The following is a 27,920-nucleotide window of genomic DNA, read 5'->3' as shown; positions in this document are numbered from 1 at the left end:
CATGGTTATCTAATGCATCATCAGTGAGCACGGTAAATGTACAGTAGACATTTGTTTAGTATCTGAATAATGGAACTCTCATATACACAGCATGAAAAAACATATGACTGAATTGCTCTAATAAAATTAGATTAAAATCTGGCCAGGCACGGTGGCTCAAGCCTGTAATCCCAGCACTTTGAGAGGCCAAAACGGGTGGATCACGAGGTCAGGAGTTCAAGACCAGCCTGGCCAAGATGGTGAAACCCCGTCACTACTGAAAATACAAAAATTAGCTGGGCGTGGTGGCACGCACCTGTAATCCGAGCTACTGTAATCCGAGGCTGAGGCAGGAAAATTGCTTGAACCCAGGAGGGGGAGGTTGCAGTGAGCCACAATCACACCACTGCACTCCAGCCTGGGCAACAGAGTGAGACTATGTCTCAAAAAAGAAAAAAATCTATTGGGGAACTTCATAAAAACTCTTTAATCAACTAAAAGTTTAAGGAGTAAGTGAGGTAACAGAATAATATATGGTATGATTACAGTACTAATATGTATAGAAACATCTATGTTATGAATGTGCCAGGTAAAGATTTTAAAAAAATATTAGAACATCTGAATTTCACTACAAGATTATTTTCACCCATCATGAACAGTGAAAAAAGGAAATATGTCAATGATTCTCCACAGTTGTTTAGGTCATTTCAAAAAGAGATTTAAACAAAGAGAAGAAACAATAATAAGGAATCCTTGAACAAGGTAGGGACACCCATGGGGAAATTTATCTACCGAAAGAATATTCTCCTTTAAACCTCTGAAATAATGAACTCACAGTCCCTGATGTTCTGACATCACTGCCCACAGAACACACAAAGAATTTCAAAAGTACCGAAGCGGCTGCTCACCTCTTTTCCCTGAAGTTTCCTTGAAGTTGTTTCAGCTTTTAACCTGCAGCAAAATATCACATAGAAAATAAATCAGATCAGAGAATGCTCTAAATTAATAAAAAATACAGCACAGGATTGGTTCCACTATAATTTCTTATCATACAGGCATCTCAGCCCTCTACTCCTTGCTACAAACATCAGCATTGCTTGATCTCATCACCTTCGTCATTTCATTTATAAATTTGTTTCCTCCTTGAATTCTTTACTCTGAAAATAGCCAATTTCCTCTCTACCAAGCCATCCAAGTGACACAGTAGTTGTATCTTGAATGGGAAATGCTAAAGTTGTGGTCTATCAATAAAGATTTTATGAAAATACACTGTGATGTGAAAAATGAAAGACACATGATAGTGGTACTGTGAGATAATTGAGGAGTCCACCAGTTGGGCCTGCTCTGAATGTGTTATTTATCCCGTTGCAATAGAACAGATGGCCATTCATTCAGCCACACCTCAGCATCTCAGATACTTGTGCTTATCCTTGATCCAGACAAGTCTACTACCAATGAGTAAACATTCCTCACACCACACTGATGCTCCTAACAGTGTATCTCCTGCATTCAGCTTTATAGCAGAAAGCAGCACAGGCAGATGTCTGACTTGACTTTAGTGAAACTGGCTTTCACGACAGCTCCAGAAGCTTCTCAGAACCCTTTGGTCTAAGCAAAATGTGAAGTGATATTTCAGTGGGATGGCTGCCAATGCTGATATATCTACTGAATATGATAGAAATAAAAAGTCAGGAGTTAACTGTGAACTTGGATTATATCATTTAAAAGATTATGAAAGTATGTTAGGATCTATTTGACAGCAGCATACAACATGATATTCCTTCCACCTGACAGATGTATATTCCTTATCCAGGGTAGAAGACTAGCATACAAATGTCACTATATTGTGACAAAGTAGAAATAAGACAACTAAACACAGGAGGAGGAAAGAAAAACAGGAAAACCGAAAGCACGTTGCATGAGCAATAGGGGAGTGTTGAAGAACGTCGCCTAAACCGATAAATCATAAGTTAAAGATTAACTAGGAAAACACAGAACTAACAGAATTAAGAGAGGTACAAAAGTAAACACTCCGACAAAAATAAAAACTCTCCTAAGTATGAATAAATAAATAGGCAAGCAAAGACTACAACGTGACAAAACAGCGTATCAAATATAAAGAAAATACAAACAAAATAAATATCAGTCATGGCTACACACACACACACACACACACACACACACGTGAGTGGACTCCACACACCCACTAGAAGAAAAATATTTTCAGCAGGCTCACAAAATTAAACATAATATGTTTTCTATGAGAGATGCATCTAAACAAATGGATTCTAAAAGACTGAAAATAAAGGGATGGGCGAAAGTATATCAGGCATATGAAAACAAAAAGAGATAGGAGTAATCTTTTTTTATGCCAATCACATGCAAGAGTAGTGATTCTTATATTACACAATGTATTCAAGTCCCACAGTGTTAACCAAGACAAAGAAGGCCACGTTTTTTATGCTAAAAGATATAATACACATGAAGATTTGACCCTTATGGAGACTTATATACCAAATAACATAATAACCACCTTTATGAATAAAAAACTACATGAGATGTATGAGATGTAAGGAGACCAGACATAGATGATCCCATAATAGAAAACTATAATACACCATTATCAGAAAAAGACAGATCAAGTGGGCAAAAATGGCAACATAAAAATAGTGTAGATTTTATGGCTATATATTAAACTTGACAGATAATGGAAGATATGTATTGTTCTTAAGTGCCCATGGCATAGTCAGAAAAACTGATTATATATTAGGTTGGAAAGAAAAATTAGTAACTCAAGAAATATTAAAAACTGCACTATCTGATCACAATGCAAAAAAATAGACTTTACTAACAATAACATAAAGGCTCTTTCACCAAGAAATTTTAAAAATATCCTATTAACTCCTGAGTAAAAGGAAAAATATAAACAGAAAATACATATGTTTAAATACGTAAATACATATTTTGTATGTAAATGTTTTTGTATGCAAATATATATTTACATATATTTTAAAATATACAACATATGAGAATCTGTAATATGCACTTAAAGGCAGTTCTAGAGGAAAATTCATTGCACTAAATGTTTTTGTTATTTTTAAAAATGAAAAAGTAGATGAATGAAAGAATTCAATTTTCATCTTAAAACACTAAAAAAGTGTTTTAAGTACAAGAAAGAAAGGAATACAAGTGTTTTAAGTACAAGAAAGAAAGAAAGAAAGAAAGAAAGGAATAAGGATCAAAGCAGAAATCAATGAAGATAATATTTTAAAAACCATAGATGTAATTAATAATTGAGAAGCCTGTGGTTTTTAAAAAATATTAACTACACAGGCACTCTACTAGCGAACTTTATCAAAAAAAGGAGAAAACACATATATACAAAATAATGCTTCATAAGCACTTGAACATAATGTGCATTCTGCTATTGTTGGGTGTTGCGTTCTACATATGCCAGTGGAGTCAAGTTGGTTAATAGTGTTCTTACATCCACCGTTACTGATTATCTTATCCATGTTCAATCACATACTAAGAAAGGAGCATTGAGATTTCAAGCTATAGTTGGGAATGGTCAAATTTTTCATTTCATTTCAAAAGCCTATGTTGGAAACGTAACCCTCAATGCAACAGTGTTTAATAAAGCAACATTTAAAAGGTGATTAGGCTGTGAGAGCTCTGCCCTCATCAATGGATTAATGCTGTTATTTCAGGGGTGGGTTCCTATAAAAGAAGATATTTGTCCCATCCATATCCTCTCTTTGCCCTTCTACCATAGGATGACACAGTGAGAAGGCCCTCATCATATGCCAGCCCCTTGATCTTTCCAGCCTCCAGAAATGTGAGCCAATAAATTTCCACCATTACAAATACCCAGTCTGCAGTATTCTGTTACATCAGAGCAAAATGGACTGACACAGAAAACTGGTAACATAAATGCAGTATCTTTTGTATCTAGATATCCAGTTGTCCTAGCAACATTTGTTGAAAAAACTGTTCTTTCCCATCACAGAGAGGACAATGCCCAGATAACATGCCTTCTCGGAGTGCAGGAATCATAAGGTTTGAAAGCCGGTGCAGGAATCCAGGATGCTAATGCCCCTATTTCAATATGAGGGAAGTCTAGGTCTCACGCTGTGTGAATCAAAAGCATTGTTCAAATCTTGTTGACTAAAAGTAATTGGTTAAGTAAACAGCAATATCCATAGTGATCTGGGAATACACCATTCAGTAGAACTCAAGAATGGGCAGGTCAACTTGGTATTTTTCAGGATTTGAGTCTCTGATATGGGTGAAATGAGATAGAACACTTCGCCACTGATTTTAAAGACTTCAGAAAGGTTAGAAATCTTTTGTAAACCAGCACAGTGATCAAATACATCATAGAAAAAAAAAAGCTGCATTTTATTTGGGGAAAGAGATATTAAACCTGGAGACTTTATCCAGCCTGGGAATCTCTGCCTTTTAATTTACATATTTACTCTATTCACATGTAATTTTATTATTGATATAGTTGAGTTTATTATGTCATTCTTCTTCTTCTCCTGTATGTCTCATGTGTTTTTGTTCCTCTATTCCTCTTTACTTCTTTCTTTTTCATTAACTAATTATTTTATAATGTAGCATTTAAACTTCCTTAATAATTTTTTTCACTATGTTTTTTGAATTTTTTTCAGTGGTTGCTCTAGGGTTTACTGCATATATCTTAACTCACCCAAATAAGTTTCTAATTTACACTAGCTTAATTTCAGTCTTATACAGAAATGTTACACCTATATAGCTCTATTCCCTTTTTGCCATCTATTGTGGTATTATTATACATATTACCTTTATTGATGCTATAAGCCAAGAAAGACATTATAATAAATATTAATCTACCATCTGTAGTCATTTCCTTAGTCCTGTATTGCTTTGCATCCACCTATCTTCTTTGGCAAATATATTATACTTTTATATGTTATAGACCCCAAAATACATTATATACATATTATTTTATAGAATTTATTTTAAAATCACTTAAGAGAAAATTACATTTCTACTGTCTTTTATATTTATATAATTACCTTTACAAGCATTTTACTTCTTTATATTGATTTGAATAACTGCCTAGGCTCACTTGCTTTCAGCTTGAATAACTTCTTTAAGTATTTAGAGAACTCTTTTCAGGGGGTTTTGAGAGCAGTAGATTCTCCAACTTTTTTTTTTTTAATTGAGGAAGTCTTTATTTTGCCTTCATTTTTGAAACACAGCTTTGCCAGGTACAGAATTCTTAGATGACAGGTTCTTTTTTCTTTGAGCATTTTTAATATGTTATCCTTTTGCTTCTGGCCTCCATTGCTTCTGCTGAAGTCAGCTGTTAGTCTTCCTGGGGTTCCCTTGTAAATAACAAATCATTTTTCTCACACTGCTTTCAAGACTTTCTTCTTGTTTTTGACTTTCAGAAATCTTACTGTGATGTTTCCATTCGTCAATCTCTGCATTTACTCATTGGAATTCATTGAGCTTCCTGGATATGTAGGTTATTGTTTTTCCACAAATATGGGAAGTTTTCAGCCATTATTTCTTTGAATATTTTTTCTGATCGTTTGTATCTCCCCTGCCTGTCTGGTACTCCCATATGTGTATGCTTATATGCTTAATGATGTTCCACATTCTCTGAGACTCTCTTTGTTTTTCTTTATTCTTTATGTTTTCTGTTCTTTTGAACATAATCTCTATTGTTCTATCTTCAAGTTTACTTCTTGTTTCTTCTGCCAGTTCAAATCTACTATTGAGCCCTTCTAATAAATTTTAAAATTTTAGTTATTGTACTTTTGAACTCCAGAATTTTCATTTGGTTCTTTTTAATAATTTCTATCTTTTTATTGGTATTCACTGTTTTGTGTGACATTGTCATCATACCTTCCTTTACTTTTTTTTTTTTTTTGAGACAGAATCTCACTTTGTCACCCTTGCTGGAGTGCAGTGGTGTGACCTCAGCTCACTGCAGCCTCTGCTTCCTGGGTTCAAGTGATTCTTGTGCCTCAGCCTCCTGAGTAGCTGGGACTACAAGTGTGAGAAACCATGCCCAGCTAATTTTTCTATTTTTAGTAGAGACAGGGTCTCGCCACGTTGGCCAGGCTGGTCTGGAACTCCAGCCAGTGAATAGTGCTGCTATGAACATTCACGTACATGTATTCATTTGAACATTTGTATTCAATTCCTTCGAGTGTGTACTTTGGGGCAGAATTGTTGGGTTATATGGTCATTTTATCTTTAACTTTTTGAGGAACTGCCAAAATATTTTCCACTAAATCATGAGGAAAGAATTGACAAGTGGTCTTCTAGAAGCTAATAGAAACAGGTGAGAGACACTATATCCCAAATATATTTCTTTATCTTAAGCTCAAACTAGAATACCCCAGAAAAGATATGGGCCAGCAAGTCTAGTTTTCATGTCGTCTCATGTCCTCAAGACAACATAAGGTCTCATTGTTGAAACAAGCCATGGAACTCCACAATCATATATTCACTTTGTCTGAAAACACCTACCAGAGTGGCATCCTTAAATCTTGGTTGAAAGTTCACAGGAGACCAAACAGATATCTGGGTGTGTCAGCTGTGCTGGTGCCAACAAGCCAAAGAGTACTCTTCCTCAATCATCCCTATCTAAGCGGAGGAGGATAAGACCGTAGATCAAGATGACAGATATTACTTCCTGCATATATGGCTTATGCATGCTATTTCTTAACGAAGAGATATGATTAGTACTGGAAAAAGTGATCCATTAGATAGGCTATAGGCCATTTATTCATCAAACAGAATAAACACTAACTATACAGTTCTCTTGAATTTGGATAATATCTCAGGTAGTTTAATGCAGAAATAAGACCTTCAATTGCTCACTCTTGTTTACATATTCAAGGAAGCCATCTTGAATTTGGATAATATCTCAGGTAGTTTAATGCAGAAATAAGACCTTCAATTGATCAGTCTTGTTTACATATTCAAGGAAGCCATATCAATAACAATTGGCATGAACATGTTGCTTGCACTCCATCATATAATGATCATACTGGAGCCAGGTGAAACTCAGATTTTAGAAAACAGACATCATACTACTCATACTTGTATTTAATTTAATGAATGATGGGATATGTATATATCAGAATTAGAACATGTAGCCATAATGCCATAGTCTTTATGTTGTGAGTCATCATCAATAAACCACAAACATTGTAAAAACATAGCAACCTGACATACATAAATTAGAAGTTAATATGTTAACTTTTTTTTTTGAGTATTGTATATTTTATTTTCATGAAAAATATATAATAAACCACCATGTAACTCCCTGTCTCTGTGGCCGGGCATGCCCTGGACATTTCATAGAAATGGGATCACACACGGCATGTCCTCTGTGTCTGGCGTGTCTCATTGAGCCTGGCGTCCTCAAGGTGCGTCCACGCCGTGGCCTGAGTCAGAGCTTCTTCCTTTTCGTGGCTGGGTTGTGTTCCAGTGCAAGGAGGGCCGCGCTACGTCTCCTCTGCTGACGGCCATCTGGGCTGTAGCCACCGTCTGGCTGCTGGAGTCTGCGGCTGTGTTTGCACACGGGCTTCTGCGCGGCCGTGGGTTTCCACTCCACCTGGGTACGTAGCTGGGAGTGGTCTTGCTGGGTCGGATGGGAGCTCTGTGTGTGTCTTTGAGGAGCCTCCAGGCCGTCTCCACAGTGGCTGCACCGAGTCATCCTCCACCTGCCGCTCCCAGGGATCTGAGTCCTACACACCCACCCCAGCGCTTCTGTGAGCTTTTGTTTTTGTTTTGAGACAGAGTCTGGCTCTGTCGCCCAGGCTGGAGCACAGTGGTACGATCTCAGCTCACTGTAACTTATCTCCCAGGCTCAAGCAATCCTCTTGCCTCAGCCTCCTGAGTAGCTGGGACCACAGGAGACCCCCATGTCTGGCTAATTTTTTTTTTTTTGGTAGAGATGGGATCTTGCTATGTTGCCTAGGCTGGTCTCAAACTCCTGGGCTCAAACAGTCCTCCCTCCTCGGCCTCCCAAAGTGCTGGGATTATAGGTGTGAGCTGTGGTGACCCCACTTCTGTGTTTCTGGGCACAGCCATGCTGGGGGTGTGCTTTTTTTGTTGTTGTTGTTGTTGACAGAGTCTCACTTTTTTGCCCAGGCTGGAGTGCAGTGGCATGATCTTGGCTCACTGCAACCTCTGCCTCCCAGGTTCATGCAATTCTCTGCTTCAGCCTCCTGAGTAGCTGGGACTACAGGCACCCGCCACCACATCTGGCTAATTTTTGTATTTTTAGCAGACACGGGGTTTCACCATCTTGGCCAGGATGGTCTTGAACTCCTGACCCCAGGTGATCCGCCTGCCTCGGCCTCCCAAAGTGTTGGGATTACAGGCGTGAGCCACCGCGCCTGGCCAGGGTGTGCTTTTAATTCGCATTTTTTGGCTGACTCCTGGTTTATTTTTGGATGCGAGTTTTCTCCACTGGACTGGGTCAGGGGTGCAGTGCTGTGTTGATGCTGGACACGAGGGAGGTGGCCGGAGACACTGATGTGGCCGAGTGGCCGTGGCTGAAGAAGGGACGGCAGTCGGTGCCCCTCACCCCTGCTTAGCGGCCAGCGGATTTCTGGAGCTACCGACCCTCCTTACTGCCCAAGCATCCAGAAACACCCACGCATGGCTAACCTAGTTTCTCTAAACCAGACCCATATTAAAATTTAACTTCCTTCCTGGGCGTTTTGGGGAGGAATCTCCTCATGTGCCCTGGGTGAGGGATCTGTGAGACGTAGTCCCCCACCCCCCACCGCAGCTCATCTCTCTTCCAGCACAGGGACTGGGCGCCGTGCCGCTTCGCGGGCACCCCCTAGTTCCAGACAGCACCTCCACGCCTCAACACTGGGGCCCCTCCCAGGCTCCACTGTCCTGGGATCCCCCACTGAGGCCCCGCTCCTGGGACCACCCACCAGCAGGGCCTTCTGGAGAAACGGACAGCAATGGCCTGGAGCATAGGCTGCTGGGCCCTGCCTGCGAGGCTCCTCAGCATGGGCTGGACTCGGGGTGATGCACGCACCCCAGCCAGGAGGGATACCTGAGGCAGCTCCACCCAACGCCTCTGTGTGGGGGAACAAGCAGCAGCTCTGACCGCTGAGCGGGGCTCAAGTCCTCCACCCGCCACCGCCAGGTTCTGGCCACAGGGACCGCCCCATGCACACCCCTCCACAGCCACGAGAGCCACGGGAACAGCCTCCCGACAGCGAGAATGCCACAACCGCGACGGCCGGGGCTGGAGTCACACTGGGCTGTCCCGGTCACAGCCCGTCCATCCATCTGTCCTTCCACTGCGGCTGCCAACGGGATGGACAGGGGGACTTCCGCAGAGGACCACCGTGGGGGGGGGCGACGCATCCACAGGAGAGAAAACTGGAGCCCGGCGCCTCTCCTCTGCCCACGCCCCGCCGCACACCTGGATGAGCCACCAGCACGGGGACATTCTCCTTCTTCTGGAAACCCTCTCAGCATCCACAGGAAGGGGGCGCTGAAATGTCCGTGCCTGCATTTTGTTTTGTTTTGTTTTGAGACAGTCTCGCTCTGTCACCCAGGCTGGAGTGTAGTGGCGCGATCTCGGCTTACTGCAGCCTCCGCCTCCCGGGTTCAAGTGATTCTCCTACCTCAGCCTCCCAGGTAGCTGTGATTAGAGGCATGTGCCACCATGCCCGGCTAATTTTTGATATTTCTGGTAGGGACAAGGTTTCGCCACGTTGGCCAGGCTGGTCTCAAACTCCCGACCTCAAGTGATCCACCTACCTTAGCCTCCCAAAGTGCTGGGATTACAGGTGTGAGCGACCACGCCCTGACTACTGTTAGATTTTCCATCCCACAAGAAAGCAAAACCACATGCGTGTACACAGACACACACACGGAGACCCCAGGCACAGGCACACGGGGGACACAGCAGCGTGTCAGAGCCAGGTGTGAGATCCAGCACGGCAAACATCCCGAGGGGACACTGCCCAGAGGCCCCGCCTGAGGCCAGCCTGCTCGCGCCACACTGCCTGCCTTTCTCCACGAGGGCTGGAGACTGCCCGAGAGGCAGCGTCCTGGAGACACAGGCCTCAGCTCTCCCCTGCCAGAAAGCGGCAGGACGTGTGGACCATCTCCGGGGAGTGCATGCAGAAGCTGGGTAGGGAGGGGGAAGGGGCAGGCGCCATCCGGGGGACCTTCCCTGTGGACTGAGGGGGAGAAGGCCCCGGGTCCCGGACGTACCTATCTCCTAAGCAGTAGGACGCCTTTTCTTCCTACGCGCCCCTGTGCCGACGCAGACACTCGGCTATGGTAGGGTCAGGACTGGCACCAGGGAGGGCAGGGAAGCTCCGGACCCTACATGGGGCCCTGGACATGGGTGGGGGCTTCTGCCCGCCTGGCTTCCCCCAGGTTATGCCCTTTACAACAGCAGGGAACAAACTCTCACTCCCCAGTTCCGAGAGTCCTGCGGGAGGACCGTGAACCCAAACAGGGGGTTGTGGGAGCCACAGTGTGTAGCCAGGGATGTGGGGACCCAGGGTGGCGCTAAAGGTGGGGCGGGTGCTGGGGGACCCAGGGTGGCGCTAAAGGTGGGGCCGGTGCTGGGGGCCGAGCATTAAAGGTGGGGCGGGTGCTGGGGGCTGAGCCGCAGCCTGTAGGGTCCGTGCTACCCCGCGCAGCCAGGTGTCCAGGCAGTTAAGACACCCCGATGCCACGTCAGGAAAAAGACATCACGCCCACCCTCTCTGTGAGCCCCAGAGCTCCGGCCCTTTTCCACACAAGGGAGTGGGGACACTCACAGGCCACGGAGAGGGAGCTGCCAAAACCCTCGTTGAGGACAAGAGGCTGGAGGCCACCAAGCAGAACCTGAAAAGCAAATGTCACCGACTTCACGAGGAAAACAAATCCATCCCTTCTCGCCGTGAGGGTGAAAATATCCTCTATTAGACGGCACGGACAGAGACACGGCCTCACGATGAGCTAAAGGCACTGAGCTGCATGAGTTACACAGCTAGCGGGTACAGCCCGAGTGTCACACCTCAGTTATTAATACAAAAACCAACTCGCACCCTGGGAGATGCAGACCGGGAAGCCACGTGGGGAACTTGGGGAGGGGACGCTCAGGACCCAGAGCCAAAGCTCATAGTCACACTCAATACCAGCTGCTGTGGCCCTGGACAGGGGCGGGGGGGACGGGGGACAGTGCCTGGACGGGGGACAGGGGGATGGGGGGACAGTGCCTGGACGGGGGAACGGAGGACAGTGCCTGGGAGAGCTGGGCTGCTGCGGCCCTGGATGGGGGGACGGGGGACGGGGGACAGTGCCTGGGAGAGCTGAGCTGCTGCGGCCCTGGACGGGGGGACGGGGGACAGTGCCTGGGAGAGCTGAGCTGCTGCGGCCCTGGACGGGGGGACGGGGGACAGTGCCTGGGAGAGCTGAGCTGCTGCGGCCCTGGACGGGGGGATGGGGAGATGGGGGGACGGAGGGGACGGGGGAGATGGGGGGACAGGGGATGGTGCCTGGGAGAGCTGAGCAGCTGCGGCCCTGGATGGGGGGACAGGGGGATGGGGGACAGTGCCTGGGAGAGCTGAGGCCCTCTCGACACCTGGCAGGAGCCGGGCAGCTCTCCTGCCCTGGTGCACCAACCCCACGGCCCCCACTGCTGAGCCCTGCAAGACGGCTCTGCCGGGCTCCTGTTCCCGCAACATACACACTCGGTGCCCAAAAAGGACCATGCGAGGCCCAGCGGCCTCTGCGGACCACCGAGGAGGAAGCCGTGCTCTGAACAGACATCAGGGGCACAGGCTTTGGTGGGGGCAGTGGGAGTCCCAATTGCCCCTCAATTCCAGGCAGGATAGGCAGGTGCCCTATGAGGCTGCGCTGCGCTTCCACGGCCTCCAGACCCGCTCGGGAGAAGCCCCTTACTCAGCCACCGACGTCCCTCAGGTGCCCCATTAGGATGTGGGCATGGCTGTCCAACACTCGCTCGGGAGAAGCCCCTTACTCAGCCACCGACGTCCCTCAGGTGCCCCATTAGGATGTGGGCATGGCGGTCCAACACTCGCTCGGGAGGAACCCCTTGCTCAGCCACCGATGTCCCTCAGGTGTCCCATTAGGATGTGGGCAGCGCCGTCGTCAGGACGCGTCCCAACACCTGGCTTCCGGACAAGACAAGCGCACACCTCCAACCCCTCCCTGCACATGGGGGAAGCACGTGGTGACATGAGGCTGGCTCTGCCGTGTGCCCCGTAGCTCCAGGGGGCCCTAAGCAGTGGTCGTGCCACACACAGCGCCCACGAAGCGCCCACCCCACACACACGGCGCCCGCCGAGCGCCCACCCCACAAACACGGCGCCTGCTGAGCACACACTCCACACACACAGCGCTCACCAAGCGCCCACCCCACACACACAGCGCCCACCGAGCACACACCCCGGTGTTTCCAGGGGAGATCTGGCAGCTGCTCAGATGCGGCCAGACACCCTCAGAGCCCCCTCTGTGCCCATGTCTGCAGTCACCCAGGGTCCTGCGCACCCTCCAGTCTCTGCCTGTGTGGTGAGCTATGAAAGTGGCCTGGCCTGTGGGGCGCGCCCTGGGCGAGGGGACGTGGGGGACCTGCAGGGGCAAAGGCATCTGCTCGGCTCCCTCAGTGAGGACAAACATGAAGTGGAGACAGAGGCCTGCGCTCACTGTTCCTCCTAACAGCAAACCCAAGGTCTCCCACAGGCCCGGCCACCCAAGCCGCTCGGGGCAGCCCCCTTCTCTCCCAGGCTGCTGTCTGCTCAGCACTTGGTTTGCACGAGTGCCTGGTGCATCCCGGGACTTCTCTCCCCCGGCTCCACTTCTGTCTGTGGTGCCCACGTGACATCCTGGGCACACACTGCTTCTCATCCTTGCGGGCCTCCAGGCTGGGCAAGGCACACTCCTGGGCACAGGGCCACTCGCCTGCTCTCCATCTAGGCTATCCCTCCTGACACGGTGGCCCTCTAGCCTGTGGGGCTGCCTGGAGGGAGGTGGGGCCTGCGTCCAGGTTGCTTTTCTTTCTAGGCGTCCCTGCCTTGCCCTCTCCACAGCCGGGGGCCCCCAGAGGCCCAATCCCACCCACCAATCTCCGGGTGGCACCGTTTAAGCCATGCAGCATCAGGGCGCGACCGTCGAAGGTGGGCGCCACCACCAGCCTTCCCTCTGCAGAATCCCCACCTTCTCCCTCCTTCTCTCTTCCAGGTGAGCCATTGATTGGCTTGGTCACTTCCTTCTGCTAAGAAACCATGAGTGATGTGTGATTGATGAAATGAATTAACCCATCAACCGCCGCCTGGTCAGGTTCATCGAGGCTGATCCCTAAATTCCAGAACGAGCCTCCTGGGGCTCTCCGGGGTGTCCTCCTGGCCCGGAGGCAGAAGCTTCTGGACGGCTGTCTCACAGCCCCCACGGATGCGGGCATGACCCACGGCCCCGTGTCCCGATGCTGGAGTCTGTAACAGCCACCTCCTTAAACACTCTCCCATCCCCAATACTCAGTCCACCCAGATGGGACTGAACACACCCCACCCAGCCCCCCCGTGGAGGGTCAACACCAACCACTGAAGGGGCCAATGCCGCAGGGTGAGCGCCTGTGCTGCAGCCACAGCTGCCGGGCCTGAGTACAGAGTGGCCTCGCCGGCTAGGACGTGTGGTCTTCTTTCTGTTTTTTGAAACAGGATCTAGCTCCATCACCCAGGCTGGAGTGCAGTGGCGCGATCTCGGCTCATTACAACCTCTGCCTCCCGAGTTCAAGCAATTTTCCCGCCTCATCCTCCCAGGTAGCTGGGACCACAGGCATGAGCCACCATGCTTTCTGATCTTGGCTCAGCTACGTGCATTCCGGCTTTTGCAGAGCAAAAAGCACCAAATCCCCATCCCGGCTGCACCTGCACAGATGACAAGCCCCATCCCCTAGAACCTGTGATGTGAGCGCTGCCCTGCTGGGTCTACCCACTGCTGGGTCTAGGGCCCCACTGCTCCTGGCATCCCCCTGGAAGCCTCCCTGTGCAACCCCCAGCCCCTCGTCTGGGTGGTGACCATCACCTCTCAGGTCCTGGCTCCCACAGGGGCTCTCGGCACCCTTGCCCCATGACCTGGAGGCAGGAGGATGTGAACGGGGTAGGCCCTGCACTCAGGGACCCAACGCCATTGGGAGCTGGGGTGAAGGCCGGCCCGGGCTGTGTGCCGACTCCGCTCCACCTGGCCACCGAGCAGGCTGCCCCACTGGCGTCTGTTCTGATACAGTGGTCTTGGGTGTTGTGGCCCAGGCAGGCTGGGGCTGCTACTTTCTCTCTGGCCCCCGGGATGAGCACTGGCCTCCCTGTGCCCGGCCTCAGGGCCGGGAGCAAACCCCACTGTGCCCTGCAGAGCTGAGCCACACAGATGCACACCCGGCTTTGCAGATGGAGCCCGGGACTGGGCAGCAGCCTCCTCTGGTGACAGCAGTGGCACGGGGGTCCACTGAGCACTCCCTGCACACTCAGGGCTGGATCGCGCCTCCAAGCATCTCATGACAGCCCCTCTGAGGGGGTCGTGGGCGGACAGCAGAGGGAGGGCCCAGCCACACCCACCCTAAGCCTGACATGGATGGAGAAGCCCCTGCCCTGGGCGCTGCCCCCGCCCTGCGGAGCCTCGCCTCAGCCTGAGCCTCAGTGGGGGACGCTGACCCGCAGCCGGTGGAGGGCAGCCCAGTGGAAAACGGGAGTGCTGCTTGCACACCTGCTGCCCACGGTGGCCGCCAGCCCACGTCCCCCACCTCAGGAGTGGCCCTGACGGTCACCGCCTGCGCCTGAGGCCCTCACAGCAGCAGCAGCAGCAGGAGTGCAGTCAGAGGACAGGCAGGGCCACCACCCTGGGCTGTGTTCCGTGGGCACAGGGCGGGTGCCCAGCTCCCCCTGCCCCCACAAACAAGGGCCGCCACCCCAAGACTCAGCAGCTTCTGAGGGCGCAGACCACTCCCTGGAGGCGGTCACCACTCGGTCAGGGCCCAGCACCCATCCATCACCAAGGAGGAAGAGCCCGGCCTCTTCTGGGGCTCTCCGAACCCCAGGGGGTGCCCAACGGAAGCCAGACAAGGCCGGGGCCTGGAAGGAAGAGGGGACATGAAGGCTGGGCACCCACCATGCCCACGCAGGCCTGGGGGTTGGGGGCCTGCCCTGCCACGCCTGAGGGCCACAGCGAAAAGCAACGATCCCAGGGAGGGACGAAGGGATGCTGATCCCCACCCAGCCTCCACCCAACCCACGCAGCCACGATTCCGTCCCAAGGGGCGAGTGCCGGCTCCGGGTCACACGCCAAGGAGGCTCCCGGGAGCCAACGAGGGGATTGCAGCCATCCCCACAAGGGGCTGCTCTCTCCCCGTCAGCTCCCATCCCCTTCCCCAGCCCTGGCCTCAGGTCGCTACCTGCCCTGTTCTTCTCGGGGTGCTCCATCTGGTCTGGGCCCAGGGCCAGTTCCCTGGGGAGGGCCCCGCGAGCCCCCTTCTCTGACTGTCTCCACTGAGTGATGTCACAGTCCCTGGGCTGACATCACCACACAGCCTTCAGCCCAGAGCCCAGGGCAAAGCTGAAGGGAGGCCAGGGACCTCACTGGGCTGGGCAGGTGCAGGCCACTCCCGTCCCAGTGCCCTCAGAGGCACCTAGACTCATGTGGACCCAGCCGCAGACCCTTCTGGGCAGCTCTGTCCAGGCCGGCCCTGCCCTCCGACCTGGGGCCGCAGGGGCTGGCCACTGTGGGCTCGGTTCCCTGCCACCGCAATTCATCTGCACCCCAAGGAAAGAGAATGAGGGGTTGCAGTGCCCCAGGACCCACGAGCCCCCGGACACCAGGGCAGCACATACTTCCAGTCCCAGGGCCACAGCAGAGCGGGGCCAGGCCCAGCCCAGTGACGCAGGGCAGACGGAAGGGCGCCCTCCACAATGGAGGGGCGCAGGAGCTGCCGCGGCCAGGACAAACCAACCTCAGGCTGACACAGGCCGGTAATGGGTTTAACGCATCAGGTGCAAAAGAGAAACACCCCACAAATCAGGGAGAGGAGGGAAGCCGCCCACCCCATGGGAGGAAGCTGAGGAGTGAACGCCAGGGACGGGCGGGGCCGGTCCTCAGAGCACTGCAGACATCAGACCAAGGGCGACTGTCATCACCACGAGAAGGCCCCGTCCACGGCAGAAGCCAACCTCACCACGCCGACTGCACCAGAGACGCCCACAAGGAGAGCCGGCCTCCGAGAACGCAGCTGAGCCGTCACAGGTCGCCATCAGCAAAGGCAAGGATCCAGGTAAAGAACACAGGAGGGCCACGAGCGAACGCGGCACAGCGGCCAGGACCGGACCCTGACTGGGGGGGAGACGGCAAGGCTGCACAATGGTAGCTGGGACCAGACCCTGTTGGGGGGTTGGGGGGATGGCGAGGCTGCTCAGGGACCCCGTCCTACAGGTCAGCCTCGCCCTGGTGATGGCACAGACCACAGGTGAGGGCCACGGGCAGAACTGACCAGGGAAAAGCTGGCACTCACCCAGCACCGGACACACATGGCAAACGCCACCGGCAGCCTTGGCGGAGGGCACTGTCCCTGCAACTAGTTCACATAAGGGCAATTTTCCCAAAATTCAGATTATGCAAACGGAAGCAAGGCTGCCATGGACTCCAGAGCCTCAGATGCCATCAACAAAAGCAAAGTGGACACATGTGCATCAAATCCATCACAAAGACGGCCTTCGAGACTCTGGGGGAAGTGAGAACACCCCCACCCAGGCCCCCACGGCGCACAGGCCCCCACAGCAACCCTGCTCCACCTCAGCAGCCTCAGCTCTGGTTCCTGCACCCTGGCCCGGTGGCAGAGGTGACCTGGTCTTGCCAGGGGGGCAGGGGTCCCCGGCCTCAAGTGGTGCCACAGACAGCGGGGGGAGCATGCAGGCAGAGTCAGGCACCCCACCAGGAAAGAAAGCTCCCACGGCAGGTCCCGGGGGCGAGTGGGACCCGGGGTGGCTCCCATCGGAATCCTGCTACGTCTGGGAGGACACGGGTCCTTCCAGAAGCGTAACCATGAACAGCCGTGGAAAACCTGGGTGGGCTGCGTTTCTACATTGCCTTTTTTTGTTTTTTTTTTCAGACGGAGTCTCGCTCTGCCACCCAGACTGGAGTGCCTTTTCTGCTCATCGTGTGGGAGCCGCTGGGCGACGTCCCGCCCCGGTTTCCCTCCACCCGAAGGCAGTCACCTCGGTTGCCAGCTCCTGCCTCTGTGATGATCCCCACGAGGGGTGCAGAGTGAAGGGCACAGCGGGGTTTGGCCTAATTCCCTGGGGAGCCCCAGGCGAGAGGGTTTGGTCCTGGGGAGCTGCCCAGGTTAATATGTTAACTTCTATATTTAGACCAAATGAGTATCACATCTTACAGATGATACCAATAATCACAAAACTTGTCAACATTATATCAGTGCAATTTTAGTAAAAAATAAAGCTTCCCTATTGTAGATCCTGTCAAGTATGCTAGTCACTCATTGAGAAGAAAAATGCATAATAATAATCATGTTGCCTGAAGGAATGGCCCTGACTGTCATTCACATAAGTGTCCATAAAGTTCTTATTTACCATTGGCATTATTCACAGCACACACTTTCATCACAATGAAAACGAAGCCAAATGTTCTTGGGAAAGAAAAGTCAGGCACCAGATTGCTCATCAGTTTATCTAATTTCAAGTTTCATGGGCAAACACATATTATTGAAACTCACATTTTTACCCCAATTGCAAGGACCCTTCAGTCATAAAGATTCATCAATGATCAAAACATATCCTAGCACTGTTAAAATATTATACTAACATTACAGGAAATTTTCTCTGTATATTTAGACCATGATAACTGTAGCGCATTGAGCAAAATTCCAATGTATCATATTTCTCAACCCTGAAAACAATCAATCATAGGAAAAAAGTAAGGATTTTCTCATGAGGATTGCATCACATGTGTCAGTCAACCATTGAGAAGAAAACCCTATCATGATATTCATGTTGTCTGAATGAATAATCTAATTATTATAGAGCTCAGTCTTCACTAGTTCAATTATCTATTTGGAATTTTTCAGTCAGCAAAGGCAGCCTCTCACCTCCACTCAATAGAATAGTGCCAGTAGGACTTACTAAATCATCCAGTGAGAGAAAAAGAGCAAGGGTCTTAGTGCCAAATATTCAAGAAAATTAGGAATTGTAGGAAACTTAAATAGCACTTAAAGAATCAGAATTTATAGTTTACTTAGAAGCACAGAGATAGAAGTGTGCAAAACAAGTTTCACAGAAAGATTCCATTGCCAGAATCCCAAAATAAAATCCCCAATGGAAGGAAACTAAGAAATCCAAACTTCTTGTCTCACAATTGTTACCTAGGCTGGGCCTCAGCGTAATCCAACTGAGCTTAATTTTTATGTCATCACTTCTCTTCAAGGTAACATCTCATCATTGACCCAGCCCATGGCACTCATATGCCTATGCACACTTAGATCAAATATGCTTACCAGAGATGGTTTCCTTAAACACTGGTGGTAAAGTGGACTGGATGCCACATTTTCAGTGCCAGGCAGTTGAGTGGTGTCAGTTTCTCCCTGAACAACAGGGTAAAAGGTTTTCTTCCTCCACAGTCTTCTCTGTAAAAGACAAGAGTAGGCTATAGTCAAAGGGTAGGATTACATCTCTTATATGTGCATGACTCCTAATTGCTGTTCCTAATTTCTACAAGACTGAGATGTGTGGTACTCCAAATACGACCCATTACTTAAGCTGTGGTAGACCACTGATTCCCCGTGTATAGTAAGGGCCGAGCACATAGGTATCATGTCTTTTGACGACCTGGTAAGGGATGATTTCCCTGCAGAAATAAAAGCTTCTTATCCTCTTCATATCAGTAACAACTGGCATCATACATAGTGTATGCATTTCTTTATAACAAATCTAATGACACCTGAGTGAGACTCAGGATAAGGAAATGAGATTTCAGACTACCTGTATTGTATTCAATTTCAATCAAGGTTAACCTATAGCTGAATCTCAAGCCATTCCCTAAAATTGCCAAAGTCTTTTAGTTGTGAGTAGTGCCTCAATGATCCACAAACATCATAACACCATATACAGCAACTCAAAAAATAAAATAATAGAAATGGATTGTCTATTTGTGCAATCACTAAAGAGTTGTTTGCAATGAATTACCAAATGTCTCATCTTTAAATCAAAGTACGCTCAGGTAAAAAAAAAAAGGAGTTTTAATGAGGACCCCATTAGACCAGTCACTCATTGGAAAGAATGGACCATTGCTCACTAATTTTGTATGAACAGGTAAATGTAATCATTTTGAAGGCCGATGTTTAATATTCAAATGGTCCACTTGGAATTTTTTAATTACAAAAGACAGAACTCATATATATAATCCATGTAATGACACACTTCTTGCTGGATGAACATTCTGAAGCACACCATGAGGAAAAAATAAACCAAGATATTCTCTCTAATAATGTATGAGTATTAAGAATAAAGACAAGATAAAAGAATTTTAAAAGTTCCTTTAGAAGTAGATAGAGGCAAATGATGCAGGATTCCCCAAAGGGTTTCTTCCTACCAAGCTGAAAATGGAATACCCCATATCCCCCAAATCTAATGACTTCTCACACCTTCTTGCAAGGATTGGCACTATTTTGAGCCTCAGCTTAATCCTATTGAACATGATTTTTACATTATTATGTCTCCTGAAGATACTCTTTATGTATATAGTTACGTTGTCTTATAAACCCTTACCAGAATAGCATCCTTAAACAACGGATCAGTTAAATTCACTGCACCATGCCTGTGTGGTAGCACTTGCCTCTGTGGCAACACCAGAGGGTGCTCTTCTCAGCAGTCTTTATCTACAGGCATAGGAACGGGACCATAGTTCAAAATCAGACATAAATTGTTCCTGTGTATATGGCTTACACAGGCTATTTCTTGGTGGAGAGATATGGTCCATACTACCACAAAAAGACATATTACTAAGGCTCTAGACCACTGACTCATCAACATCATAAGGACAAGGTATGCCAGGCTTTTGACACTGAGTAATCTGCCATATTATCATATATCATACTATAGAGATGGTAAACATGACTGAACATATTCCAACATTATTTTAATACAATTTCAGTAAAAAGTGAACATTTTTTGAAAGAATTCCATCAAGTAAGCCAGTCACTCATTGAAAATAAAAACCCACAGTGAGAGCCATGATTCTAAATTTGTGAACCCAGTCATTTCAAAGTCCATATTAGGAATAAGTGTCACCATTTCTAACATGTGCTTTCATTATTCTGAAAATAGTGGGGTCACATGTGTGAAAGGAAAATAAAAACTGGGGACCCCAATTTACTATGCCAAAAGAAAAAAAAATAAGCTGAAAGCTGAGTCATGCAAGAATTTCCTTTTGTTCTTAAGCAGATAGCTACAGATTAAAGGTTAAAGATCTCCACAGGTAGCTACTCTGTGTTCACCTTATCTTATGTAAAGTGCTGATTTACTGAGCGTGAGATGAATGCATTATTGACCATTCCCCTACCTGCTCCTTTTGTCTTGGAACATATGGATTATCATACCCTCCCTTTTTCCCCTCCAGCCCACTTTTCCCCTTTCAACAATGAAGCCCTCAAAATCGTCTTTGGAGAAAGACATAGATCCCAGACAGTTTCTGTGATTTTGGGTTTATTTCTTCTGAGCATGTCCTTAACCTTGGCAAAATCAACTTCTAAACAAACTTCTAAATCTCAGATACTTTTTGATTTACACATGATAGGAACTGAAATTTGGGTATCAATTTGGTGATCAAATTACTAAATATTTAAGTTTCATAGGCAAAGTACATACTGATTCTCACATTCTCCTCTCCGTTACCAGGGTCTCTTCCATTACCATGGTCTCACAGTTACAGTGAAACACTGTTAGAGCCCCACAATAATAATATAAAAAAATTTTGTCTACTCAACATGTATCTACAGCCAAATGTATATTAAATATTGGACTAGGTAACAGTGAATTTAAAAAATCTTCAATATTGAATTGTATGAAGTTCAGAGAAAAAGTAAAGATTTTGTCATGAGGATTGTATCATAAAGGAAAACTCATATTGAAATTCAGATTACCTGAAGGTGTAAAGCTAATTCCCTTAGGTGGGAGTCTTCTGTAGCTCAATATTCTAGATAGAATATACACGTCGGTAAAGGAAGCTACTAATCTTTTATAATAGAATGGCACATCTCTTGGCAGCACGTCTTACTGAAACACACAATAAGAGAAAAAGCCAAAGAATGAGACCTGAATATACGATACTATTAGAAATTGCAAGCTTATAGGCTGAGAATTTTCTGTTCATTATAGGCGCACTGATACAGTTGGGCAAACAAGTTACCCATAAAGATTTTGTTATTTCAACTTCAAAATAAAATTCCCCTTGAAGGCAAATAAGAAGTCACTGTTATCTGTTCCAGCATTTTCATCTAGGCAGGCTGAGCCTAGCATAATCCTATTGAGTCTAATTTTAAGGCATTATTTCTCACCAAGACATTAGAAGGTTTCATTATTGATGAAAGACATGGTACTCCCTATGCACACTTGAGAAGGCTTCCTGAAGCTCTGACGCTAGGATGCATTGGTGTCAAGAGCATTTTCATTACAGGACACCTGGGTGCTGTCAACTGTCCCAGTCGCAGCAGGCCAAAGAGTGCTCTTCTTCCATATCATCATCTAAGGGGCAGATGTAGAGCAAATGTCAAAGGGAGAACTACACCTCACCTGTGTATATGAGTCATGCATGGTTTTTGTTAATTGAGCAATATTGACAATACTGAAAAAAGACCCATTATAAAGGTTTTAGTCCACTGGTTCACAAAATATAACAAGGACAAATCATACAGGTCACTTGGCTTTGGAGAAGCACTTCAGTGGTTTTATGCAGAAACAAAGCATCCCATTGATCATCGCTTTATATATTCAAGGAAGCTGTATCAGTAACAATTGGCATGGTTTACTGTATATGAGCTTTCATAAAATACAGACACGCTGGAAGCCACTTGAATCTCAGGATCTAGAAATCAGTTATCAGGGCACATGGAGTTGTATTCATTTACATGCATCTTGGCCAAAATGCCCAGTTTTCATATTGTGAACCCTCAACAAATGACCCACAAACATCACAAAATGGAATAACATGAAAATATTATAATAGGTAGAGGTGAAGGCCAGGCGCGAGGGCTCAAGCCTGTAATCCCAGCACTTTGGGAGGTGGAGGTGGGCAGATCACAAGGTCAGGAGTTCAAGAACAGCCTGACCAACATGGTGAAACCACGTCTCTACTAAAAATACAAAAAAATTAGCCAGGCATGGTAGCACGTGCCTGTAATCCCAGCTACTCAGGAGGCTGAGGCAGGAGAATCTCTTGAACCTGGGAGGCAGAGGCTGCAACGAGCTGAGATCGTGCCACTGCCCTCCAGCCTGGGCAACAGAGCGAGACTACGTCTCAAAAAAAAAAAAAAATGTGGAGGTGAATCTGTGTCTACTCTTATATGTAAATGAAAAGAATATTACATTGTCTCATCATTATTTCAGTAAAATTTCAATAAAAAGACTTGTTTTAATCATGAGGAAGCCATAAAGAATGTCAAGTCACTTACTGAGGAGTAGAATGCACACTGGGACACACATGTCGCCGCTTTGGTGAACCTACTCACCTCAAAGGCCCTTCAGGACCAATTGGAAGCATTCACAGCCTGTATTTTCATTATACTGAAAATGATGAAGTCACTTGATATTTGGAGTTTATAATTCAGATACTAGTTTACCCATCAACTTATTCAGTTCTCTGTTTCATGGGCAAAGCAAATTACCGATGTTACGTATTTGTATCCACTGGCATGATATTTCTGTTATGAAAAGTTTACCAGTGAGTAAACTGGCCATACCATTACAATATCTTAAAATTTTTAAGGTAATATAAGAAAAAATTTGATGTAGTCGTATATATGTACCCAAGTGAACATTGCATGTTAGATTGGGCACTATTAATCAAGTGAAACAGAAAATAAATTAAAGTGTTCTCAACTTTCAATCCCATCAAATTCAGGTAAAAAGTAAAGATTTTGTCATAGCATCATATCAGATAGGTCAGTCACTCACTGAGAAGAAAATTCATACTGAGATTCAGATTTTTTAAATGAGTAAACATAATAGCCTTAAGAGTGAATCATCACTAGCCCAGTGGTCTATTTCGAATGTATGTGTGACGAAGGCAGTCACTCTGTTCATTAATTCATTGATGAATTTGCAATTCTGAAATTGCAGCACCGAAAGATCCAATGAAAGATACAATGAGAGAAGAAGAACCAAGGAATGAGTCCCAAACGTCTCATACTATTAGGAATTATAAATAATGTAAACAATGCTTAAAGGATGAAAATGTGTTGTTTACCCAGAAATGCATACACAGGGTTTGGCAAAGCAAGTTCGCCACAACGGTGTCATTTCCTCAAGCTCCAAAATTATTCATCTAAAAGAAACAAGTATTTCTAACTTCTTGTCTCAGGTTAGTCACTTATGTTAAGTCTCCACATAATCCTATTCGACATAATTTTTATGTCATCTTCCCTGTCGAAGACAATATAACATCTCAATATTGACCCAAGCCAGGGGGTTAATCTGTGGAGTCATCTCCCCACAAAGGCAGAATCGTAGATATTAGCATGCTTATCAGAGATAGACTAATGTTCTATGGTGGATCGCAGTTGCTACATATTCAGTGCTGGACACCTGGATGGTATAAATTGCCCTGGGTGCAGCAGGCCAAATGGTGCTCTTCCTTTGCTCTTATCTAAGAAGAGAGGACTAGGCCAGGTGTCAAAAAGGAAAACATTATTTCCCATAGTTATATGGCTCATGCATAATGGAGCAAAATGGTCAGTACCCCAGAAATAGCCCATTATGTAGTCTATAGACCACAGATTCACCAAACACAAGAAGGACAACATATACAGGTCTCTTGACTTTAGAGAATCACTGGTGTGGTGTCATGCAGAACTGGGATGATGCCACTGATCATCCGTTCTCTATGTAATTGAGGTGGCCATATCAGAAACAATCGCCATGGTCACTTGCCAATTCACACTCATAACATGAAACTTCTAAAGCCGCATAAAACTCAGCTTCCGGAAATCAGATATCAGGCCACTCAGAATTGTATTCGTATTTTATTATTTCTTTTACTTGCTTACTTTGAATTTAATTTGAATTTTCCCCCAGCTTCCGAATGGGAAGAATTATTTATTTAGATCTTTGTTCTTTTTAATGTACATTCAGTGGTATAAATTTCCCAGTAGGCACTGCCTTTGTTGTGTTCCTAAATTTTTGATAAGTTGTGCTTTCAATTCCATTTAGTTTGAAATATTTTAAAAATTTATCTTGAGATTTCTGTCACCTTCAGTTACTTCGGAGTCTGTTGTTTAACCTCCAAGTATTTTCATGTTTTTCAGCTATCTTTTTTTTTAGTGATTTTTTTTACTTTCATTCCATTGTAGTCTGAGAACATACTTCGTATGATTTCTATTCTTTTAAATTTGTTGAGGTGCATTTTCTAGCCCAGAATGTGGTCTATTCTGCTGAATGTTTCATGTGTGTGTGAGAAAATGTGTCATCTGCTGTTGTTGGGTAAAGTGGTCCATAGATGTCAGTTACATATAGTTGGTTGAATCAAGTTTTTGATCATGATTGATCATGTTATGCCCTTACTGATTTTCTGCTTGTTGAACCTGTGCATTTCTGATAGAGGGATGCCAATGCCTCCAACTGTAGGAGTGAATTTATCTATTTCTCTTTGCAGTTCCATCAGATTTAGCTTCATGTACTTTGATGCTCTGTTGTTCAGTGCGTACACATTAAGGATTGTTATGTCTTCTTAGAAAACTGATCCCTTTATCATTAAGGAATGCCCCTTTTGATCTCTGATAATATTTCTTGTTCTAAAGTCGGTTGTGTCTGAAATTAATACGGCTATTTCACTTTATTTTGATTAATGTTAGCATGCGATATCTTTCTCCATTCCTTTACTGTGAATATATTTGTGCCTTTATAAAGTAGATTTACTTACTTTTTTCTATAGGGATGAGGTCTCATTCTGTCAACCAGGCTAGAGTGCAGTGGCATGATCATAGCTCACTGTAGTCCCAAAATCCTCTGCTCAGGTGACACTCCGCCTTGGCCTCCTAAGGACTACAGGTGCACACCACCATGCCCAGCTATTTAAAGTACATTTCTCATAGACAACGTATATTTGGGTCTTGTTCTTAATCCATTGACAATCTCTGTCTTTTAAGCGATGTCTAAAGTGATTATTGATATACTTAGATTAATATATTCAGTAATTGTCAACCTTGTAATTTGTTAGTTTTTTGGTCTTCTACTCTTTTTCTCCTCTCCCTGATTTTAATTGAGCATTGTATAAGATTCTGCTTTTTCATACAAAAAATTAGCCGGGTGTGGTGGCGCACACCTGTAATCCCAGCTACTCGGGAGGCTGAGGCAGGAGAATTGTTTGAACCTGGGAGGTGGAGGTTGTGGTGAGCTGAAATCGTGCCATTGCACTCCAGCCCAGGCAACAAGATGAAAACTCCGTCTAAAAAAAAAAAAAGATTGTGCTTTTTCTTCTTTCTTTTTCTTTTTCTTTTTTTTGGGGGTAGAGATGGGCTCTTATTTGTTGCCAGGCTAGACTTGAACTCCAGGGCTCAAGTGATCTTCCTGTCTCAGCCTCCCAAAGTGCTGGGATTACAGACATGAGTCACCATGTCTGGCCTGATTCTGCTTTTTCTTCTGTTAGTATATTGATTATACTGCTTTTTTCAAAATCATTTTTAGTGGCTGTGCTGGATCTTACATTATACATTTACAACTAATCCAAGTCCTTTTTCAAATTATACTATCCTACTTCATGGGTTAGTCCAAGTAACTTAAGAGTATTTTCTCTCCCTCATGACTTATTTTATATATATATATATATATATATATATATATATACACACACATATTTAATACTTTAAGTTCTAGGGTACATGTGCACAACGTGCAGGTTAGTTACATATGTATACATGTGCCATGTTGGTGTGCTGCGCCCATTAACTTGTCATTTACATTAGGTATATCTCCTAATGCTATCCCTCCGCCCTCCCCCCACCCCACGGCAGCCCCTGGTGTGTGATGTTCCCCACCCTGTGTCCAAGTGTTCTCATTGTTCAATTCCCACCTATGAGTGAGAACATGCAGTGTTTGGTTTTTTGTCCTTGTGATAGTTTGCTTAGAGTGATGGTTTCCGGCTTGATCCATGTCCCTACAAAGGACATGAACTTTTCCTTTTTTATGGCTGCATAGTATTCCATGGTGTATATGTGCCACATTTTCTTAATCCAGTCTATCATTGATGGACATTTGGGTTGGTTCCAAGTCTTTGCTATTGTGAATAGTGCTGCAATAAACATATGTATTTTTTAAAATAGTCAGAAAAAAGGACTTGAAATGTACCCAACACATACAAGTGATACATACTCAGATGATGGAAATCCTAAATATCCTGACTGGATCATTGCACATTCTATGCATGTAACAAAATTTCACACTTACCCCATAAATATGTGCAAATATAAGGTATCAAAAATTATTTTAAAGGTAAAAAAATAAATAAACCGAGGGAAATTGGCAAACATCTCTTAATTTGAAATGACACTTGCATTTTTTGGGAATCTTGTGTTCTTTATATGTCTCCATGTCTAGGTCTCCATGAATGAATGGAAGATAAACAGATCCCTTTGAATTATAGGTGGACAAGTTGTTTAAGTGGATATCCCATTTGACACATTTTCAGACTCCTTAAACAAATTTTAAGAGTCAAGATGTATCTTTCTTTGTGAATAGGTAATATTTGGTTGAGTCAGCAGAGCCTGGCTTAGCTCTCAAGAACAGATCATGTTCATCAGGACTCAAACAATTCACATTACTAATGGGTCTAGACTCAAGCAGAAAATCTAAGACAGTGAAGATGGTGTTTAAACATTGTTTGGGTATTATATTTGATAGCAAATAAAGGCCATAAGACAACTGTTACTGGGCCCTGTCATTAGAATTACCATGTTCTAAAATTTATTTTAGTGAATAATACTGTTTAGGCCAGGAAAAAATAAAATATAATAAATATTATCATTTGCATTAATAAACCAACTTCATAATCACACAGTTTATTTTAGGGAATTAATTACCTTATTAAGTATGTTTCTCTCAGTGCATTGTAACTTCATTTTTTTCCTAAACCATATATATACATACACACACGTATGTGTATACATATGTAATGTAACGTTACCAAAATCAAATTAATAGACCCATGTGTATGTGTGTGTATGTATATACATATACACATTTTCTGTTTTTATAGGGAGTGGAGGATAATATATTCAATCAAAGAATTCAAAGAATTTTGGAATCTGAATTAAAAAAAAATCTGTAGTCTTCCTCTCACTCCTAACAGAGTTTTATTGGAAATAATAATTCTAGATTAATGATATTTTCCCACAATAGTTTGAAGTTTTTATCAATTTTTTTTGTCCTAAAATCAAGTGGTAGTAATGAGCAGTCTGATGCCAACCTGGTTTTCTTTTAAATAGTTTCTCATGCTCCTCTTGGGGACACTTGAATTTCATCTTTGCTTTCATTGGGCTAAAATTTTACTTGTCACATAAAAGTAGGGCACTAATTTCAAAAGCTATAAAAATTCCTTTTAATAATCAACTTGGTATCTCTCATTTGCTACCCCATCTCTGAAACTGCCAAGACTGAGTGTGGAAACTTTTAGTGTGCCAA

At 45.6% G+C, this 27,920-nt stretch overlaps 1 protein-coding gene, 2 non-coding genes and 3 pseudogenes across 12 annotated transcripts in view; 1 reads left to right on the top strand and 5 right to left on the bottom strand.

Annotated features, from left to right (window-relative positions):
* Positions 1-15,876, bottom strand: part of LOC129028685 (zinc finger protein 705A-like) — a 66,568-nt gene extending 50,692 nt beyond the window's left edge. For 3 of the 10 annotated variants that reach the window (XM_063653251.1, XM_054474333.1, XM_054474338.1), the window contains exons 1-3: positions 15,425-15,520; positions 6,508-6,624; positions 888-930 (exon numbers count right to left, since the gene is read on the bottom strand). The gene's annotated coding sequence lies outside the window, so the exon portion shown is untranslated. Of the gene's footprint in view, positions 1-887; positions 931-6,507; positions 6,625-15,424 lie in introns of all 10 variants that reach the window. The other 7 variants (XM_063653249.1, XM_054474331.1, XM_054474339.1 and 4 more) reach the window with 5 other exon arrangements.
* LOC129028683 (uncharacterized) lies at positions 15,455-17,062 on the top strand (annotated as a pseudogene).
* Positions 17,063-18,404: 1,342 nt separating this feature from the next.
* Positions 18,405-18,480, bottom strand: LOC129028724 (small nucleolar RNA SNORD115; annotated as a pseudogene).
* Positions 18,481-19,701: 1,221 nt separating this feature from the next.
* On the bottom strand, positions 19,702-19,779 carry LOC129028720 (small nucleolar RNA SNORD115). Its single transcript, XR_008499446.1, has one exon. It is a non-coding gene; the product is annotated as a small nucleolar RNA SNORD115 (small nucleolar RNA).
* A 1,764-nt stretch (positions 19,780-21,543) lies between these two features.
* Positions 21,544-21,611, bottom strand: LOC129028726 (small nucleolar RNA SNORD115; annotated as a pseudogene).
* Positions 21,612-23,623: 2,012 nt separating this feature from the next.
* Positions 23,624-23,704, bottom strand: LOC129028725 (small nucleolar RNA SNORD115). The gene has a single exon (XR_008499449.1). It is a non-coding gene; the product is annotated as a small nucleolar RNA SNORD115 (small nucleolar RNA).
* Between the last annotated feature and the right edge of the window lie 4,216 nt (positions 23,705-27,920).

The sequence above is a fragment of the Pongo pygmaeus genome, chromosome 16, assembly GCF_028885625.2.
Source record: "Pongo pygmaeus isolate AG05252 chromosome 16, NHGRI_mPonPyg2-v2.0_pri, whole genome shotgun sequence".
Lineage (NCBI taxonomy): Eukaryota > Metazoa > Chordata > Mammalia > Primates > Hominidae > Pongo > Pongo pygmaeus.
Note: the sequence above shows the minus strand (reverse complement) of the source record. Positions and strands in the feature narration are given on the sequence as shown.